This window comes from Octopus bimaculoides, chromosome 11 (assembly GCF_046866305.1).
Source record: "Octopus bimaculoides isolate indiv1 chromosome 11, ASM4686630v1, whole genome shotgun sequence".
Classification (NCBI taxonomy): domain Eukaryota; kingdom Metazoa; phylum Mollusca; class Cephalopoda; order Octopoda; family Octopodidae; genus Octopus; species Octopus bimaculoides.
The window spans coordinates 77,406,826-77,420,719 of record NC_142938.1 but is presented as its reverse complement, the minus strand read 5'-3'; the positions used below and the strand labels follow the sequence as shown (position 1 = coordinate 77,420,719).

The window sequence follows — 13,894 nt, the reverse complement described above, 5'->3', positions numbered from 1 at the left end:
GATTTACGTTTATAAAAAAAAAACAGATATATAATAACAGATGATAACTTTATTTATTAAAAAATGCTATGAGGATAAAAATAAACCTTCTTTTCTATAATGTTATTCAATAAAGCCACCTTCAGCTTCAACAAATGCTTCTATATGAGACCTAGATCATCTCCATGCTCGAATCAAGTGGTCCTGGTTCATTTTGGACATTACTTTGACTATGGCAGCTTTCAACGAATCTTTAGTGTAATGTGCGTGTTCATTGATCTCTCTCTCTCTACAACGCTCCACATGTAATAGTCCAATGGATTGAGATTTGGGGAATTAGGAGGCCAAATGCTAGGGAATATGTGATCATGAAAATTTTCAGCCATCCATTCCTGTGTCACTAGAGTCATGTGTGATAGTGTAGAGTCTTACTGAAACACATATGGCCTTCCATTGCATACACTGTCTATCCAGGGCTTGACAATTATTTCCAGGACCTCAATGTAGACAGCAGAGTTAACTCTAAGACCTTGTGGAAAGAAGTAAGGAATCATCACATATCCTTCATTGCTGACAATCCCTAAAACCATGACAGTTTCAGGAAATTTTGTATGCATAACACTTGGAACCTCAGAAGGATCTGCACATAACCCTCTGAATTTCTTTTGTTAATATATTGATTTTGGTCGAAGTTTTTCTCGTTTGAGAAAAACCAAATCAAATTTTCTACTGGATTTTTCAGTTTGTTTAAGAGTCTTTTAGATCTGATGTAGTGATTTTCTTTTGCTTTTTCTGACAAAATTGACCTTTCCTCATCATATAAGATGTCTTCGTGGACAATATTTCTGAATTCCTTCTGACACATGGAGATTTTTTGCAAGTGACCTCATGGACTTTCTGGGATTGTAATCAATGGTCTGTTGAACTTGCTGGATAAATTCAGGTGTTCTGATGATTTCAGAGTGTTTAGAATGTTTTTATGCTTTGATGCTGGTGACACGTTTCCATCTTCAGTCTCTAGTTCCTTACAAGCTTTGTAGACTAAAGATCTGGCAACTTTTAAAATCGAGATATTTCTAAATATCTATGCTCAGCCTTTATAAACACAATAACATCATGCCTCTTCATTTCTTGAGTAAGCTGAGGGGCTGCCATTATTATTTTCTGAAACAAGGAATTAGCAAAAAAAATGCAGCAATGACCCCAAAAAGGTATGTCCTCAAATACCTTACACACTCTGTATATAAATATATATATATATATATAAGCATACATATGTGTGTGCATGTGTATGTATGTCTGTGTGTGTGTGTGTGTGTGTGTGTGTGTGTGTGTGTGTGTGTGTGTGTGTGTGTGGTGTGCGTGTGCGTGTTGGCTTGTTCGCTTAGCAAGCGGGGTAGCAGCATTCGAAAGCTACAACAATGCAAGGAAGGGCGATGTGACCAGCGATATATAACAACGATACAGTGATATATATATATATATATATATATAAAAACAAATAGTAAATGAGTGTATGCATATATACGTACAGGTATGTGCATACCGACATCCACCTGTATGTATAGGTGCATATCTGGGTACAGGACATTGCAAACAAACGTAGACGAGAACACACGAGCCACACAGAGAACATTCTCCTTCATCAGCCACCCACGTTTTAACACCGGCGTTTCGACGAGCTTGGGCAGGACGCATCGCTAAAACGGCTCGTCCCATGGATCGCAGATTAAATTTGTATACGCAAATTAAATCTAGCCATGGAGGAATGTAGTGGCGGACAAAAAACAAGACAGGAAAACAAACAGAAAAGGCTTTACGGCCAGACGAGAAAAATTATGTGTGTATGAACGCGATGAGGCACGGACCCGAGAGGGACAAAGTGGTGCGTGCGTTGCTTGGCGAAAGCCAAGGAAAGAAAGGATTATTGACCGGAAGCATGTGACCATGCCGGTGTAAAGGGAAGAGAGAGAGTGGTAGAGGGAGAAACAGAGGGAGGAAGTAGAAGAATAGGTGAGCAACGAGAGGAAAAGAGAAAGAGAGGAAATACGAGGGGGAAAAAGAGATACGTAGTAGTAACAGAGGAAGAACGAGAGGGATAAAGCGAGATACGTAGTAGTACAGAGGAAGAACGAGGGGGGAAGGAAAGAGAAAGAGATAGAGTAGCGTCAAAGGATATGAGTTTACGAAAACTACTTACATTTTGGAAGATATATATATATATATATATATATATATATATATTATCTACTATAATGGAGAAACTGCTTATTAATTAAGTATGTAACAATTACTAAAAGTACTAAAAGACAGCAATTATTAAATGGTTGACCGTCTGGAAATATTTTTATAAATTCATGTTCTAAGAAATTTCCTACAATTTTGATTTCTCAAGTTTATTGGATTTTTTAAAACTCCAATTTCTTGCATATTTAAATATTCATTGCATTCATTGCGTCCAATTCTTCACAGAATTAAATATTCATTTCATTCACTATGGAGTACCCCATTTTTATTTGCAAAGTACCACTTTCCCTTTTAATGTTTTCATTTCAAGTTTTAATTCGCTATTTGGAAAAACCGACAGTTTATTATAATAATATATATGTAATGTAGAAACATTATTTATTGAAGGAAAATTTTTTTTAAATACCTGTATAATTTAAAAAAAAATTTAAAAGTGATTTTGTTGTTATGGCAGTTTGGAACGCTATAAGCCTTAAAACAATAATTATCCGGGCCGATTTTGGCCATTTTCCCTTTTTACTCCAACATGTAGTGATGTCACTCCCACATGTATTGATGTTTTTTTAATATTTTTCTCCCATTAAGCACATTTTATGGAATGATGATGCCGAAGTAACGCACGCGTGGTCCATTGGTGGAAGAAAAACAACAAAATAAATCGTAATCTAAACTTTTAGCCTCACCGTCGGCTTGAAACCACGACCTGTTCACAGTCAAAACTTCGTGCTGCATCACTTTTGTGAAGTTTTGTCAGTGAACAGGTTGCGGTTTCAAAGCGACGTAAATATTTTGACACAAATGAGATTTAAATGTTGAAGGGAAACAAAAGGTTTTTGTGTGTTCTTGAAAGGCTTACAAACATTTTCCACGCTGCAATTGTTTTTGTTTCAGCACACGATCTCAGATCAAGTCACTTGCTATGCAAATACATTCCCCCTAATTTTTTGAAAATCACTGTGGATAAATACCAGCAATGACCTTCTCAGGCTCTCCAATATTTTAATTTCTAAATAGAAATAATCGGGGACAATGCGTGGGGTTGTAAAAATTTCATAATTTCTCAAATTTTCTTTTTTATAGCACATAAATGCATTTATCAGGGAAAATATTGAAAAACATCAATACATGCATGAGTGATAAAGAAACGAGGAGGGTTATCTTTGGATGTGCCAGAAACAACAGCCAAATCGTCCTTAAATAACTCACTTTCCCCTCTGAAAATATTAATAATTTTCTTTTTTATTTATTTTTTTTTTTTACCGAAAATGCTCTTCCCATGGTTTTAAAGTGCAAAAGAAAAAAAATTGGCCAAAACAGGTCCAAAGTAGAATGATGATGGAGGGGTGTTGTAAAAAAAAAGTTTTCAAAATGTTTTCATACAAAGATACCCCCACCAACCCTATCATTTCGAAGGCTGTGGTTAAAAAACTGGGGAAAATCCTCGAATGAATTCTCCCCTCAAATTTCTTTAAAATCAAGAAATTCGTCATCTGATCAGTAACATGCCTAATAAGGTCCTCGCGTTGAAAAATACAAAGAGCATTTCTACTAAATATTAAATATTCACCTTATAATAATTAATAAATAATTTGAATGTATAATTCCATATTTAAATAAATTTTAATAATTTTAAGGATGTCTATTTACTTTTATCATGTCTGTGTGTCTTACTCCTGTGTGTGTGTGAGTGTGTGTGTGTGTGTGTGTGTGTGTGTGTGTGTACACATATACACACGGACACACTATGTATGTCAAGAACTCATTGTCAGCTGTCTCCTCATTCATGCCTTGATATGCAGTTTGTAATGTATTTCGAAAAACGATATCTTGACAATTCAACATTCTACTATGGTTGTGCTTGTTGAGATATTTTAGTATTGCTGTTAAAAGCGTAAGTTAGGAATTCCAGCAATTCTTCACCGAAGTTTGATGTTTTGATAATAATTAATAAATAATTTGAACGTATAATTTCATATTTTAATAAACGTTAACGATAATAAGCGTGTCTATTTACTTCTGTCATGTCTGTGCACATAATCTGGGCAAACCTTCAGAGCAGTGGGTGATACCACCCCTTAGTGGGGGTGAACAGTAAAAAGATTTTTTATGGTTACTGGTGACACAGGAAATGGTAGGGAGCGATGGTTGCACCTGCGCAGTTTTTTTAATTATTCTTTGTCTTCAATTGAAACATTGACTTTTAAAGCATTATCAAATGTAAAATATATTAGACTACTTGTCAGGCACAGTCATAGCAATTATGACAATGATAACAGACGTGGAAATGTGTAAAAGTAAATTAACACAAACCGAATACAAAGATATCAACAATGTGTGTAAATTACAAACAAGAAACAAAAGTATGATTTAAGACATTCTCAAAATCTGTTCCACACACGCAACCACTGCACCTGTAGTGTTGGGTAACGTTCTGACTTGTGTGTGCATATCTTTCAATATTTATATGCGGCGGATTTAATTTTGTTGTATCATGACAAGGGGCCATTAAAAAAGTATTTACAGCAGACAGAAGTGATTTAAGAAGAGGTTGAGAAGCACTGGTTTAGAGGATGTGTCCTATTTCTTGATAATCGCTGGACCCCTCCTACGGATTTAAGTTTTTTAAGATTGTGGAAATATTTTAAGAATTACGCTTATAAACACAAGTATAAACACAAGTTTGTACTATTATACATAATATAGTGCAGAGAAAAAAGCCACGCTTGACTGAGGAAGTTTAACAATAACAAAACGTGTCATATGTTATCACTGCTGCTGAATAAGAACAAATTAAAATAACATTAAACGTGGAGCAAACGTTCATAGCATAAGCATTATTATATATACTAGCTTACCCCGTGCCGTCAAAAACGACGAATAATTGTAATATTTTAGATATAAATATGAATGGTAAATCAAATTAATACACTTGTCAATGTTCACATACATTCACATAATTCTCTTGTACACATACAGACATACACACATAGACTCACACAGAGTTGAAGCGGTGTTTGCTTTTCCTTTTCAACGTTGAATGTTCACCATCCCACCAGTTTGCCATCGCCCCTTTCTTCCTTATTCATCTATCATCCCTTCCTTTCTCATTCATATGTTGTGACGGAGAAAAACACAAAAGTATTATTATAGTAGCTGTCTATATATACATACACACACATATATATATATATATATATATATGATATAGTATATAATATAAGGTAATACATACATATATATATATGTGTATATATATATATATATATATATATATATATATATATATATATATATATATATATATATATATATATATATATATATATATATATGTATATATATATAAATATATATAAGTACATATATATATATAAATATATACATGTATATATATATATATATATATATATATATATATATATATATATATGTGTGTATGTGTGTGTGAGTGTGTGTGTATGCATGTGTCTTTGTGACTGTGTTTGTTCCCTCACCACAGCTTGACAACCGGTGTTCGTGTGTTTACGCCCCCGTAACTTAGCGGTTCGGCTATAAAACCTAATAAAATAAGTACAAGGCTTTAAAAAAAAATTAAAAAGTCCTGGGGTCGATTTGTTCGACTAAAAATCTTCAAGCAATGCTTCAACATGGCCGCAGTCAAATGATTGAAACAAGTAAAATACTAAAATGATATATATAGTGCTACGGAGGAGAAATAACTTTATTGATCATGTGACAGATTTGAAGTATGCTTCACATTTTTGTGCGTCTTTGCTGTGTGGTGGACGATTTGAAATGACGGAGGAACGCGCGGTGTCAGTTACAATGTAAGCAAACAGTAAAATGGAATAGTCAGTGTGAAGTTGGCAACAAAAACAGTGAGTGCGAAGTTGGCTACGAAAATTGTCAGTGTGAAGTTGGCAACGTAAACAAACATCGAGTGTGGATTTGGTAATGAAGATGTTACAGAAAACATCCAGCCAACATCCGACTACTTCTTCCACTCTAAGCAAGTTGATTTGCTGCGCTGGCTTGCGGTTTCCTAGCTGCTGACTTGACTGTTGGATCCGTGTGAGTGTATCAAGAGGCCGCATTTTGCAACATTTGATATCAGAAGTAGGATTTCTATTGCTGCAGTGAGCCAATTATTCGTTATGGAGTTGGAAGGAGTGCAAGCAGGGAGACAGATAGGGGAGGAAGATGTGTTTTTGGTTGCAATCATGAAATCATATTACAAGACCAATGTGACAGACTGACTGAGTTTATGGAAGAGCAGAAAGCGCAGTCGGACACATGGTGCAAGTAACATGGTGCAAGCCTACTGTGTCCAGTTTGAGCTACTGGCTGACCAGAATGGGTGTGACGATTCCCAAAGAGCAGTTCAGCTTGCTACTAGCGGTGCTTAGCCAGTTGTCAGTGGCTAAAGAACCAAAGCAGAGGTCACTACCTGAAGCAAGAAGACTTAATGAAGGTTGCTGATACTGCAAGAAGTCAGGGCATAAAAGATAGGGCAGTTTGAAGAAGAAAGAACAAGAGATGGTTGCAGGAAATTGCTGGCACTATGGGAAGCCAGGGCACAAGAAGCACAAGGGCATAAGGACGGCAGTAGAAAGTTCCCATTTAGAGTGTGGTGAAAAAGGGTATCTGAGTCTTGACTGTCTTACAAGAATGAAGAGTAAGAAGAAGGTAAGAGAAGATAAAGGAGAGTCGGGAAACTTGAAGGGGCTGGTGTTAAGGGGCAACATCCAGCCGAGAATTTCAAAGAAACCCCCACCCCTGAGAAGATGACAAGTGGTTGGGAGGTTTGATGGTCCGAAGTGTCCGCTTGTGATTTCGGCCTCGGAGAAGACTTTCGTGAGACCCGGGGTGTGACAGCATCGAGACCTACCAGAGTCATCACAGCAGCTGTGTGGTGTTACCGGGTGCTGTACTGAACTGAGGGAACCAGTTGATGTTCTGACTAAAGTTACAGGGTGAGGGGTCACGCTTCCTGTCTACGTGGTGGAGATGGAGGGTCCTTGTCACTTGGTTTTGGGCTACTTGGCGTCCATGGGGTGTCAACTAGACAACTTCTCCATGAAAATTTCGGTGCAAGGAAGGTCAGTTCCTGTCGAGGTGGTAAAGCGGGCCACTGATGGTGGTGAGGTGAGAGCGTTACAGACGACAGTGATCCCCCCGAGATCGGAAATACTGCTTCAATGTAGTGCGAGAGACTCATTTCATGGATGTGTGGGGATGGTGGAGCTCAAAACACGGTGCAGGATGAAGGCTGGAGTTATGGTGGAACGACCTCTGGTGGAAAACAGGAAAAATGCTCAACAAACTGTGGAAAATGCAATTCTAGATAAAGATCTGGTCAAAGAGGTTTCTGTATACAAACAAGAATATGTCATCTGTTTACAGAAAGTCGTTGATGACTTGATGGAAGATGTTGGCAAAGCAACGAGAAGTGAGGCAGATGATGTGAAATCTCTTCTCAATGTCAATATTGTAAAGCTAAATGAAAAAGTCCGTTTCCTAGAAATGGAACGTTCCGATAGAGAAGTCAATATGGAAAGATGTCTGAAAATAAAAGAAATGTTGAGTCATAAGTGCAAAGATTCCCGTCAAATCTTTGTAGAAGAGACGAAGTCTTTCAAAGGTATCGCAGAAGAGCCTACACAGTGTTTAACAGAAGCGTTAAAATCTAAAGATGCCATTGTGAGGAAGCTTGACAAATGGGAACATTTGCAGGAACGTAACAGGAAAAACAGCAACCAGAAAACAAATTTTTTTATGAAAGAAAAGGAGGGAGTAAAAGAGCAAATGTCTTCACTGAACAATGACAACAGTTGAGTGTCAGAAAGTAAATTTCAGCTGACCCAGGAAATTAACGAACTAAGGGCGAAAAGCTTACAAGCAAACGACGAATACAAAACATATAGATATCGTTTGTGAAATAGAAGCATGACGGTCTTTTGACAGAATGGTGTATCTGTGTCCTAGCGTGAAATTGGGGAAGTTAGTTATCATTGTCAACCTGCCAACACCTTACTCCAAGCCAACCCCACAAACACCAAAATAAAGCAAATTAAAAGAAACAAAAAAAATCTTAATCTAATGCTAAATCACAGATAGAAACATATGACCTGAGATATAACACTTGAAGTCAATTATTATCATTATCATCATCATAATCATAATCATCATCATCATCATCATCATCATCATCATCATCATCATCATCATCATCATCTTCGATTTCACATAATATATTTGAAGCTCTTTGTTATAGTTTTATTCACGTTCTTTAGAAATAATGAATGACATTAAATATGGAAATAGACAACTTTCAACTAGGTTTCTCGGTGACGTCACGTTTATGCCCTTTCAAGGCTTATTTACATACACTTATTGTATAATCCCATTTCATTTCACGTTTTTGTGCATGTGCTCGTGTGTGGTATGTGCGTGTGCGATGTGCGGGGGTGTGTGTGTATGTGTATGTATTTTCTGAACACTTAATAATTCTCACTTTTGTGTAGTGAAGATGCACCAGTCAGATGAACGGGTTAAATAAAACAAAATAATTAACAGAGGCTTAGTATATTCTTAACTGCTTTTTTTCGACATCAAGAAATACGCCATGCCTCGCCTGTTTATACAATTCTCATCGCATTTCTTAGTTGCGTATTTCTTAACGTAAACATACTCACTCAGTGATAAATTAAAACTTGCTAAAGCTACTACTCGTCGAAAAAGAAGTCGAGCAATTACTTAGCGACGCCAACGCCACCAATGATATATTTCTACAATTTAATCGTATTATTCTGGTACAACACAAATGGTTCGGAACCTCCTATAATCCGCAATAATTTATGAGCAAGACCTTCAAATGTCAGCGGCCGCCAGACTAATTCACTGGAATCCTGCAGACTAGTGCCTTGTAGGTTGCTATATCAATAAACTTGTATTATTTATGCTAATGTAAGGTGGTGCGGTGGCAGAATCCTTAGCACTCCAGGCAAAATGCTTCGCGGCATTCATTATGTTCTGAGTTCAAATTCCACCGAGATCGACTTTGCCCTTCATCGATGAAATAAATACCAGGTGGATACTGGGGTTGATGTAATTGACTTATCCTCTCCCGAAATGTCTGGCCTTGTGCCAAAATTTGAAACTATTATTTCTAATAACGTACGGGTACTTGTCTAATTTGGAGTGTGTTGACCAAGGTGACCATCCCAGGTTTGGAAATCAATAATCCTGAAAGGCTTCGGGAATGTAGCTTCAGGAAAATCGCTGGTGTATCTATAGGAAGTAAACCAAAGCTTCCCGTAGTCACAATTCAAGCAAAATTAATCTCAGATAAAATAATCTACAAGAGGTTTCCGTAGGGTTTAATATAATTTCGGTTGAAACGTTGTTTGTCAAATATCTGCGTTTATGTGTGTCAAAGAGAAAGGGAGAGGGTGAGGATATGGGAGTGAAAGTGTAATGTGAAACGCAAAGAGAGAAAGGGAGATAAAGACAATAAGAGAAGATGAGAGGCAAACAGAAAAACAGAACGGAATGTGAAGGAGGGAGAGAAAGAGAGAAAGAGAGAAGAAGAGAGTTTGATAAAATCGTAAATATTTATGTGTGAGAGTCTGCTACTTTTCAGGTGTTTGTGTAATGTCATAAAGGTTTGTATTCAGCAATTATATTCGAGTGGATCTATAATCTAAAATATTCAAATTATCAACTCTCTGTAGGGTTTCTTTTACAAGCTAAACGATAATTGATTCTCGACCCACCATTATCTTACTACTGAGGTTGCTAAATGTTTGACGATCTTGTATTTTTAAACATAATATATCTTATTGTGAGTATACATGAACATTTGAGACTTAAAGTCGAAAAAGTGGGCAATGTTATATAAGCATCATGGTTGACTTGAAATACCTAAACGAAAGCAGTATTATTTACAATTGAGAAGAAAAAAGAATACTAATACATCGGTTTCAAATTTTAAATCTTGGTCAGTAATTTTAAGGCGATGGCGTAAGTCGATTACATTGACCTCTTAGCTTTTATCTCACAACATTTCTTGCTTAATGAACGAGAATTTGTTATTTGTGAGAATAACTTAGAACTTAATACTGCTTCCTAGATCGCCCTAGATAGTGCATTTGAACTTCGATGTATCAATAAACAAAGCTGAAACCTCATGATTGTATCAGTGGAGGTTAGATTACGGTACCTGAACCTCATGCGATATTAGGTGACAGATAAATTTGTACATAGAAATAGCCTTTAAAATAGGATCTAATGTAATACATCTGAAAACAATATAACTTCTGAGATAAAAACATTGTTAAAATAATACCTCGATATGAACAGTTAAACTTATATATCGTGGCACTTCTTAGGTTACGACGAGGGTTCCAGTTGATCCGATCAACGGAACAAACAGCCTGCTCATGAAATTAACGTGTACGTGGCTGAGCACAGACACGAGCACTCGTGTACGTAGTTCTCGGAGCGATTCAGCATGACACAGAGTGTGACAAGGCTGACCCTTTGAATTACAAGCACAACAGAAACAGGAAGTAAGAGTGAGAGAAAGTTGTGGTGAAAGAGTACAGCAGGGTTCGTCACCAATCCCTGCCGAAACCTCGTGGAGCTTTAGGTGTTTTCGCTCAATAAACACTCGCAACGCCCTGTCTTGGAATCGAAACCGCGATCCCACGACTGCGAGTCTGCTGCCCTAACCACTGGGCCATTGCGCCTCTACTGGCTTATATATAACTAAATGTAGAATTGGTGAGAAATCCTCATAATACGCATTTCATGACACACACAAATTAATAAAGGGTTCAAATTTCGTCAGAATCTTAAGGTGGTGAGTGTAAGTCGGTTACATCGACCCCAGTGCTCAACTGGTACTTATTTTATAGACTTCAAACGGATGAAAGGCAAAGTCCACCTCGTCACAATTTGAACTCAAAATGTAGAACCTGAAGTGCTTCTAAGCATTTTACCCGAGGCGCTAACGATTCTGCCAGCTCACCGCCTTATATAAAATAAGCATATCCTTCTCGAGCCAGGCCAGGCTCATGAGGACAGGTTTCCCGGTTTCAGTGGTGTATATATTCTCCATCGGGATGGGACGCCAGCCCATCGCAGGATTACTCATGTTTGCCAGCTGAGTGTACTGGAGCAACGTGGAATGAAGTGTTTTGCTCAAGAACACAACGCGTCACCCGGTCCAGGAATCGAAACCACAATCTTACGATACTCTAACCACTGAGCCACACGCCTCCACCTTAGCTTATATAATACTTGTTATTTCTACTCTATTATACAAGACTTGAAATATTGCGGGAGGAGCCTTGTCGATTGCATCGGCTTCGATACTTGAATGATCCGTATTTTATCAACCCTGAAAGGATGAAATATTCGATTTCGGTGAAACTTACACTCGGAACGTAAATCCGGAAAAAATTCTACAAAGCATTTTGTTCGATACGCTAGAGATTCAGCTAGTTTGACGACTTACCTCCCAAATTAATAATCCTTTCTGCTATAAGCACAAGGCCTGAAATTTAGGGGAAGGGGGCTAGTCGATTACATCGACCCCAATGATTAACTGGTACTTATTTTCATGAAAGACTAAGTCGACCTCGGTGGAATTTGAACTCAGAATATAAAGCTGTGAGAAATTCTGCTGAGCATTTTGTTTGACATCAAAATCGAAAGCCACAAGCTATGGCCTGATAGATTATTGTATGTATGCGAATTACATCACTTTATTTTGCTTTAAAATAAATTACACCAGACACGTTTTTTTCTCTGATTTTTTATTTTATTTTCCTTTTTCCATTTATCTTTTACCCTCATCCCATTCTGTTTAAGAGCATATATATAATAGAAGGCATCCGCTGGTCTAGAGAGACCATGGACCTGCGCTCGAAGAAACTGTCAGTTGCTGATCGTAGTGCAGCGTCTTTCGTGGGTGTAGAGGCCCACACGGGAGTGGCTGTCTTGTATACAGCGACTGCATTTGAAGGAGCTCTCTGTCAGCGCTACTGGTTTTCCTTCTGTCGAGTGCGCTTTTCTTTAGTAACGAGTTCCTGTTTTTCTTACCCTAACTTCATCCGTTTTCGCAGAATTTGTCTCCAGCCTGGGCAATCATTTGCGATCTTCTCCCATCTAAGAACGTCCATGTCAAGCGATTTCATATCTCTCTTGCATATTGAAACGAAGATGAGGTCGTCTTCGTGCTCTCGTGCCGGTGGCTATTCCCTATACAGAAGGTGTTTTGAAGTCCTCCCGTCCGGCATGCTATGTACATGACCGAGCCAGCGCAGACGACGCTGCTGGAACAGGGTGACTACATTGGCTATCTTGGTAGGGTTGAGGACTTGAGTGTTGGTGATGAGGTCGCTCCACTTGATATCCAAGATGCGTCTCAAATTACGAAGGTGGAAGACGTTGAGACGCCTCTCCTGTCTGGAGTAGAGGCTCCAAGTCTCACTGCCGTAAAGTAGTGTACTAAATACGCACACCTTATAGACAGCAATCTTGATGTTTTCAGCCAGTTTTCTGTTTTCCTAGACTCCCTTCGTGAGCCTGGCAAATGTGGAGGATGCTTGTCCAATTCGCTTTTTGATCTCAGGGTCCAGGGAGAGATTATCAGCGATGGCAGAGCTGAGGTAGGTGAATTCATGGATTACCTCCAGCTTGTAGGTGTTGGTGGTGATGGTGGTGGCATCTTGGCTCAGTTCTACGGTTTTCTTCAGACTGATAGTCAGGCTGAATTCCTGACAGGCCTTTGAGAGTTTGTCTATAAGGTGCTGCATCTATTCCTCAGAGTGGGCTGTCAGTGCTGCGTACTAATGGCTCGGTGGTTAGATAACGAGTTCGATTCCTAGATCGGGCTGTATGTTGTGTTCTTGAGCAAGTCACTTTATTTCCCGTTGCTGGAAGGGAAGGTTTCTAAACGATGAAAGGCGACGAGCTGGAAGAATCGTTAGCACGTCAGGCAAAATGCTTGGCGGCATTTCTTTCGTCTCTACGAGGAGGTACCCAAAAGTAACCGGAAACGTTGTCTGTGGGACAAGCCCGTTGTAGTTCAGGCTTCCACCGCTAGACGTCACTTAATGCAATCCTTAGGCGTCAGCCTGCCGACCGGCATTGTCGAGTGAAGTCGTATTGCTACGTAATGTGTCTTTGTTTTGTAGTGCTTCTCCTCTGTCGATTTTTGTCAAATGGATCTTTCCTTAACGTAGCAAGCTATGGCTATTGAGGCAGATTTAGTCGCTATTTCTAAAAGGTTGACTGACCGGGTTGAGAATCCCCTATTGGCTGATCTTATAACTTATAAAATTGTAATGGTAGGGTGGTCTACTTTTGGATAAAATGAGAAGGGTGCAAGAGTGTTAGTGTGAGGGAAATGAGTTTGCATAGGGAGACTGACTGATATCAGGGAAGGGGAGAATAGAGTTGTGTAAGCGACAAATATGGATTGGTAGTGGGGTGCTAACGTTAATACAGCTGCCATTCAGGAACACGCACGCGCGCGCTTTCAATCGGTTTACAAAATCGAGTCGTAGCAGACAGACGATAACCAATGAACACAATGTATGTATGTATGTATGTTATCAATCAGTTTCATTTCTTTATTTCTTGCCAAAAGAGAAAGAGC

General features: G+C 38.5%; 1 protein-coding gene across 1 annotated transcript in view; it reads left to right on the top strand.

Annotated features, from left to right (window-relative positions):
- LOC128249106 (solute carrier family 22 member 7-like) overlaps positions 1 to 13,894 on the top strand; it is a 41,076-nt gene that overhangs the window by 641 nt on the left and 26,541 nt on the right. The gene's annotated exons all lie outside the window — the stretch shown is intronic.